Here is a 7,432-nt window from a genome sequence, read left to right as displayed (position 1 = left end):
ACGGAACACTTTTCCACTTTGCATCAGTCCATCTTAGATGAGCTCAGGGCCCAGCGAAGCCGACGGCGTTTCCGGGTGTTGTTGATAAACGGTTTTTGCCTTGCATTGGAGAGTTTTAACTTGCACTTACAGATGTAGCGACCAACTGTAGTTACTGACAGTGGTTTTTCTGAAGTGTTCCTGAGCCCATGTGGTGATATCCTTTACACACTGATGTGGCTTGTTGATGCAGTACAGCCTGAGGAATCGAAGCTGCTTACGGAGCGTAGATGGTGAAATCCCTAAATTCCTTGCAATAGCTGCTTGAGAAATGTTGTTCTTAAACTGTTCAACAATTTGCTCACGCATTTGTTGACAAAGTGGTGACCCTCGCCCCGTCCTTGTTTGTGAATGACTGAGCATTTCATGGAATCTACTTTTATACCCAATCATGGCACCCACCTGTTCCCAATTAGCCTGTTCACCTGTGGGATGTTCCAAATAAGTCTTTGATGAGCATTCCTCATGGTTCTTTTCCTCTTTGGTCCAAAAACAATTTGAAATGTGGACTCGTCAGACCACGGAACACTTTCCCACTTTGTATCAGTCCATTTTAGATGAGCTCGGGGCCCAGCGAAGCCGGCGGCGTTTCCGGGTGTTGTTGATAAAATGGCTTTTGACTTTGCATAGTAGAGTTTTAACTTGCGCTTACAGATGTAGCGACCAACTGTAGTTACTGACAGTGGTTTTTCTGAAGTTTTCCTGAGTCTTTGTGGTGATATCCTTTACACGCCGATGAAGACTTAACAACACACATTTTAAACCCTTCGGAGAGGACACAAGTCCGAGGGTCACCGGGTCGAAGTTCGGCATCAGGAAGGACGGAGCTGCACACACACACACACACACACACACACACACACACACACACACACACACACACACACACACACACACACACAGACGCAGACCACCAAAATCTTTGGAGTGAGCCAGCATGAAAGCTGGGCTAATTGCTAGCTTGCTGTTTAAAGAGACTCCTTCAACTGGAAAACCTCACAGGAGGTCTTTCATTTAGGACCCTAAACACACCCCTGTGTGTGTGTGTGTGTGTGTGTGTGTGTGTGTGTGTGTGTGTGTGTGTGTGTGTGTGTGTGTGTGTGTGTGTGTGTGTCTGTGTGTGTGTGTGTGTGTGTGTGTGTGTTGAGCAATGATTAAGGCCGTCAGTGTGTCAGCGGTACCCAAAACTGTTTCCACTGAGGGCCAAGGACTGACAAATCACATTTTTGGTAGTTTTCGCCTTTAAAAGCAGTTTCATTTATAAAAAATTTTAAAGAACAAGAAAATTAAATTTCAGCCAAAATGTTGTGCGAATGCCGAAGAGCCAAAGCCGAACTGAAATGCTAACAGTTAGCGTGAAGTAACAATAAATATACAGCAGGAAGGGGATTCATATGGACACATTCGTCACGGTTTACCTGATACATGACACGTGACAAATTATCAGATTTGGCCGTCAGATGGCAGGAAAGTGTTGAGTATCTTTAAATGTGTTTTGTGGAAATTCCAACTTTGACTGCAGCGTCAAATGCTTTGTAGAGTGTCGCTTTCCATCATTTTTAGCAGACTGCATTGTAAAATAAATACAAAATTAGCTAAAAAAAAAAAATATTTAAAAAGCCAGCATACTGTGGTCGGCATGCTAACAGGTATTATTCGTCAAGTAATAAGATATTTGACGCTGAGGTGGAATCAATTTGCCAAAAAAACTAGCATGCTAAAATGCTAAAGTTATCATTGGTCAATATACTACCCTGAGGTGTGCACCTGAATAATGCATTTAAAATGCTAGCATGCTAATATTAGCAGGCATCACGTACCAAAATATGACTGAGGTGTTTACCTACAAAATTTGCTAGGATTAGGTCTCTGCTTTTTGCAGATGATGTGGTCCTGATGGCTTCATCTGGCCAGGATCTTCAGCTCTCACTGGATCGGTTCGCAGCCGAGTGTGAAGCGACTGGGATGAGAATCAGCACCTCCAAGTCCGAGTCCATGGTTCTCGCCCGGAAAAGGGTGGAGTGCCATCTCCGGGTTGGGGAGGAGATCTTGCCCCAAGTGGAGGAGTTCAAGTACCTCGGAGTCTTGTTCACGAGTGAGGGAAGAGTGGATCGCGAGATCGACAGGCGGATCGGTGCGGCGTCTTCAGTAATGCGGACGCTGTATCGATCCGTTGTGGTGAAGAAGGAGCTGAGCCGGAAGGCAAAGCTCTCGATTTACCGGTCGATCTACGTTCCCATCCTCACCTATGGTCATGAGCTTTGGGTCATGACTAAAAGGACAAGATCACGGGTACAAGCGGCCCAAATGAGTTTCCTCCGCCGGGTGGCGGGGCTCTCCCTTAGAGATAGGGTGAGAAGCTCTGTCATTCGGGGGGAGCTCAAAGTAAAGCCGCTGCTCCTCCACATGGAGAGGAGCCAGATGAGGTCAGGATGCCACCCGAACGCCTCCCTAGGGAGGTGTTTAGGGCACGTCCGACCGGTAGGAGGCCGCGGGGAAGACCCAGGACACGTTGGGAAGACTATGTCTCCCGGCTGGCCTGGGAACGCCTCGGGGTCCCACAGGAAGAGCTGGACGAAGTGGCTGGGGAGAGGGAAGTCTGGGCTTCCCTGCTTAGGCTGCTGCCCCCGCGACCCGACCTCGGATAAGCGGAAGAAGATGGATGGATGGATGGATGGAATTTGCTAAACTTTTTTTTTTTAAAGCTAGCATACTGTCGTCAGCATGCTAACATGTATTATTCGTCAAGTAATAAAATATTTGACGCTTTAAAGCTAACTTTGTAGCTATACTTCGCAGTCATATTTTGGTACTTGATACATAGTAACGTTAACATTTTAGCATGCTAATATTATCATGCTAGTTTGTTTTTTTTGCAAATTCATTCCACCTCAGCGTCAAATATTTTATTACTTGACGAATAATACCTGTTAGCATGCTGACCACAGTATGCTGGCTTTTCAAAAAAAAAACATGTTTAGCTAATTTTTTTGTAAACACCTCAGTCATATTTTGGTACGTGATGCTTGCTAATATTAGCATGCTGGCATTTTAAACGCATTCAATTTTTTTAAACATTTAAAAAGCTGGCATGCTAACAAGTAAAAAGTAATAAAATATTACTTTAGCATGCTAATATTACAATGCTAACAATTGTGCTGCATGCCGTTAAAAATGTAGGTACAGGCCGTTGCATTTTGAAAACCCCCGTTGCTAGTGTGTGTGTGTGTGTGTGTGTGTGTGTGTGTGTGTGTGTGTGTGTGTGGTTCACTGACATTGTTGGGCCGCATTAAAGGGAACGACAATGTGCTTCCATTTTGTAGACGCTTTGAGCCCCCCACCACACACACGCTCCCTGTAATAAGAACAGTCTGTAGACGTGCTGCCCTCCATCGCCACTGCGTGTGTGTGTGTGTGTGTGTGTGTGCGTGTGTGTGTGTGTGTGTGTGTGTGTTGTGTAAGGGCCCTTGGGGGTCTTGCCTCCGGCCACATGTAAGCGAGCAGTAATAGCGGCCCTTGCAGACGGCGTCCATTGATCCGAGACCTCAGTGCTATTTATGTCCCCTTCACGCCCCCCCCCAAAAAAAACTCCTCTTTGACTCTTCAGAGTCACTCACATGTTTGTTTTTTTTGTCCCGTTTAACTGTGGATTAGCATTTTAAATGAAATATGATTGCTCACACTTTGATAAACTCACAGACGTTTACTACATTTACAACATTCCTCTTTGTAAACTTTTTATCAACACAATATTGTCTGAGCAACTCAACATTGAACCTACAAGATGTGCTCTTTTGGAACGAGATCGACGCTTACTGGAAATATATATATTTTTATTTTATTTTATTTATTTATTTATTTTTTACATTTATTTATAAATTTCAATTACAAACAGACGATAAACAAAAACAGTACAAAACAGCGCCTAAAATAGGATACAAAAAAAAAAAAATATATATATATATATATATATATATATATATATATAATAAACAATAAACACAGTTTACTGGAAATAATAACAAAAGGAAGTACTCTCACGTGACGTCATATAAACAAGAAGTGACGTCACATGAACCGGAAGTTGTGATTTTCATTTATTATTCAAAACGGAAACGGATAAACGTAAAAATATGACTCTTAACTCATAGTTAATATTTCCTCTGCCGATAAAAGTATACTTTGAGTTAGGATTTATTTTATTAAATGTTTACTGCAACTCGGTTCTAATATTTCAGTGTGTTTATGAGTACTTTTTGAGCACATTCAACAATACTGCGATATAGTCCCACCCTTACTTTATTTATTTTTTTTAACATTTATTTATAAATTTCAATTACAAACAGACGATAAACAAAAACAGTACAGAACAGTACAAAAACAGTACAAAACAGCGCCTAAAATAGGATACAAAAAAGTATATATATATATATATATATATATATATATATATAATAAACAAACACAGTTTACTGGAAATAATAACAAAAGGAAGTACTCTCACGTGACGTCATATAAACAGGAAGTGACGTCACATGAACCGGAAGTTGTGATTTTCATTTATTATTCAAAACGGAAAAGGATAAACGTAAAAATATGACTCTTAACTCATAGTTAATATTTCCTCTGCCGATAAAAGTATATTTTGAGTTAGGATTTATTTTATTAAATGTTTACTGCAACTCGGTTCTAATATTTCAGTGTGTTTATGAGTACTTTTTGAGCACATTCAACAATACTGCGATATAGTCACACCCTTACTTTATTTCTTTTTTTTAACATTTATTTATAAATTTCAATTACAAACAGACGATAAACAAAAACAGTACAAAACAGCGCCTAAAATAGGATACAAAAAAAAAATATATATATATATATAATAAACAATAAACACAGTTTACTGGAAATAATAACAAAAGGAAGTACTCTCACGTGACGTCATATAAACAGGAAGTGACGTCGCATGAACCGGAAGTTGTGTTTTTCATTTATTATTCAAAACGGAAAAGGATAAACGTAAAAATATGACTCTTAACTCATAGATAATATTTCCTCTGCCGATAAAAGTATATTTTGAGTTAGGATTTATTTTATTAAATGTTTAATACAACTCTGTTCTAATATTTCAGTGTGTTTATGAGTACTTTTTGAGCACATTCGACAATACTGTGATATAGTCACACCCTTACTTTATTTTTATTTTTTTAACATTTATTTATAAATTTCAATTACAAACAGACGATAAACAAAAACAGTACAAAACAGCGCCTAAAATAGGATACAAAAAATATATATATATATAATAAACAATAAACACAGTTTACTAGAAATAATAGCAAAAGGAAGTACTCTCACGTGACGTCATATAAACAGGAAGTGACGTCACATGAACCGGAAGTTGTGTTTTTCATTTATTGTTCAAAACGGAAAAGGATAAATGTAAAAATATGACTCTTAACTCATAGTTAATATTTCCTCTGCCGATAAAAGTATATTTTGAGTTAGGATTTATTTTATTAAATGTTTAGTACAACTCGGTTCTAATATTTCAGTGTGTTTATGAGTACTTTTTGAGCACATTCAACAATACTGTGATATAGTCACACCCTTACTTTATTTTTATTTTTTTTAACATTTATTTATACATTTCAATTACAAACAGATGATAAACAAAAACAGTACAAAACAGCGCCTAAAATAGGATACAAAATATATATATATATATATATATATATATATATATATATATAATAAACAATAAACACAGTTTACTGGAAATAATAACACAAGGAAGTACTCTCACGTGACGTCATATAAACAGGAAGTGACGTCGCATGAACCGGAAGTTGTGTTTTTCATTTATTATTCAAAACGGAAAAGGATAAACGTAAAAATATGACTCTTAACTCATAGTTAATATTTCCTCTGCCGATAAAAGTATATTTTGAGTTAGAATTTATTTTATTAAATGTTTAATACAACTCTGTTCTAATATTTCAGTGTGTTTATGAGTACTTTTTGAGCACATTCAACAATACTGTGATATAGTCACACCCTTACTTTGTTTAAATGCACTAAAACACTAATTATTTTGTGAAATCGTCTTTTAAATACATTTAAAAATAAAAACCTCAATTCGGTTTTTGACTTTTTAAAGACGGGATTAACACATACTTGCCAACCCTCCCGAATTTTCCGGGAGACTCCCGAAATTCAGCGCCTCTCCCGAAAACGTCCCGGGACAAATATTCTCCCGACAATCTCCCGATTTTCAGCCGGAGCTGGAAGCCACGCCCCCTCCAGCTCCATGCGGACCTGAGTGAGGACAGCCTTTTTTCATGACGGGAGGACAACAGGGTGACAAGAACTAAATCATCCAGACTAGAGATAAATTGTATTATTATGTTTATTTTACCTAAAACTAAATATATTTATTAATTCAAAAAAACAAAAAAACTAAATAAATGTTTACTATATTTTGCTAAAAACATCAAAATTAATTGTATTTTTATTTGTATTTTTTCGTGACTCCTTATTACATCCAGCCATAGAATTATACATTAAAATAAACATATTTGAAATAATTGATTTTAAATGATCATAATAATTCATTTAAAATGACCATATTTAATTATTAAAATAATTGCTTGTTTATCAACAACTTTAGCATTTTATTCATTACATTTTGAAACTCTCAGAAGCCAAGTTATGTTATATTCCTTAATATTTATTTATGCAAGTTTGAAGTATCAATTATCTAAACACAGTTTTGTTTGCATATTTTCAGGATGTATATATATATATATATATATATATATATATATATATATATATATATATATATATATGTGTGTGTGTGTATGAAATACTTGACTTGGTGAATTCTAGCTGTCAATATACTCCTCCCCTCTTAACCACGCCCCCAACCACGCCCCGCCCCACCCGAAATCGGAGGTTTCAAGGTTGGCAAGTATGGATTAACATATCTAGAATATGTAGATAAACTTGATTGATTGAAACTTGTATTAGTAGATTGCACAGTGAAGTACATATTCCGTACAATTGACCACTAAATGGTAACACCCCAATAAGTTTTTACACTTGTTTAAGTCGGGGTCTATGTTAATCAATTCATGGTGCACCCTTAATATAATTTTAAATAACGCATTGTTCACTTAAATATTACAAATATATATTTTTAGAATGTAGAGTAGATAACATATTTTACTCACGTGGGATTGTCATCGATAATCAGTATAATTATATTATCGTTGGTGCACGTTAAGGTGTCTTTCCTGTCTTTAAAAAGTAGTGACACCTTTGTTTCTAACTGTAATCCAGGGTCTTTGAATGCACCACAGTTATGTGCATGATATATATATATATATATATA

This window comes from Nerophis lumbriciformis, linkage group LG18 (genome assembly GCF_033978685.3).
Source record: "Nerophis lumbriciformis linkage group LG18, RoL_Nlum_v2.1, whole genome shotgun sequence".
Lineage (NCBI taxonomy): Eukaryota > Metazoa > Chordata > Actinopteri > Syngnathiformes > Syngnathidae > Nerophis > Nerophis lumbriciformis.
This window is presented reverse-complemented; position numbering follows the sequence as displayed.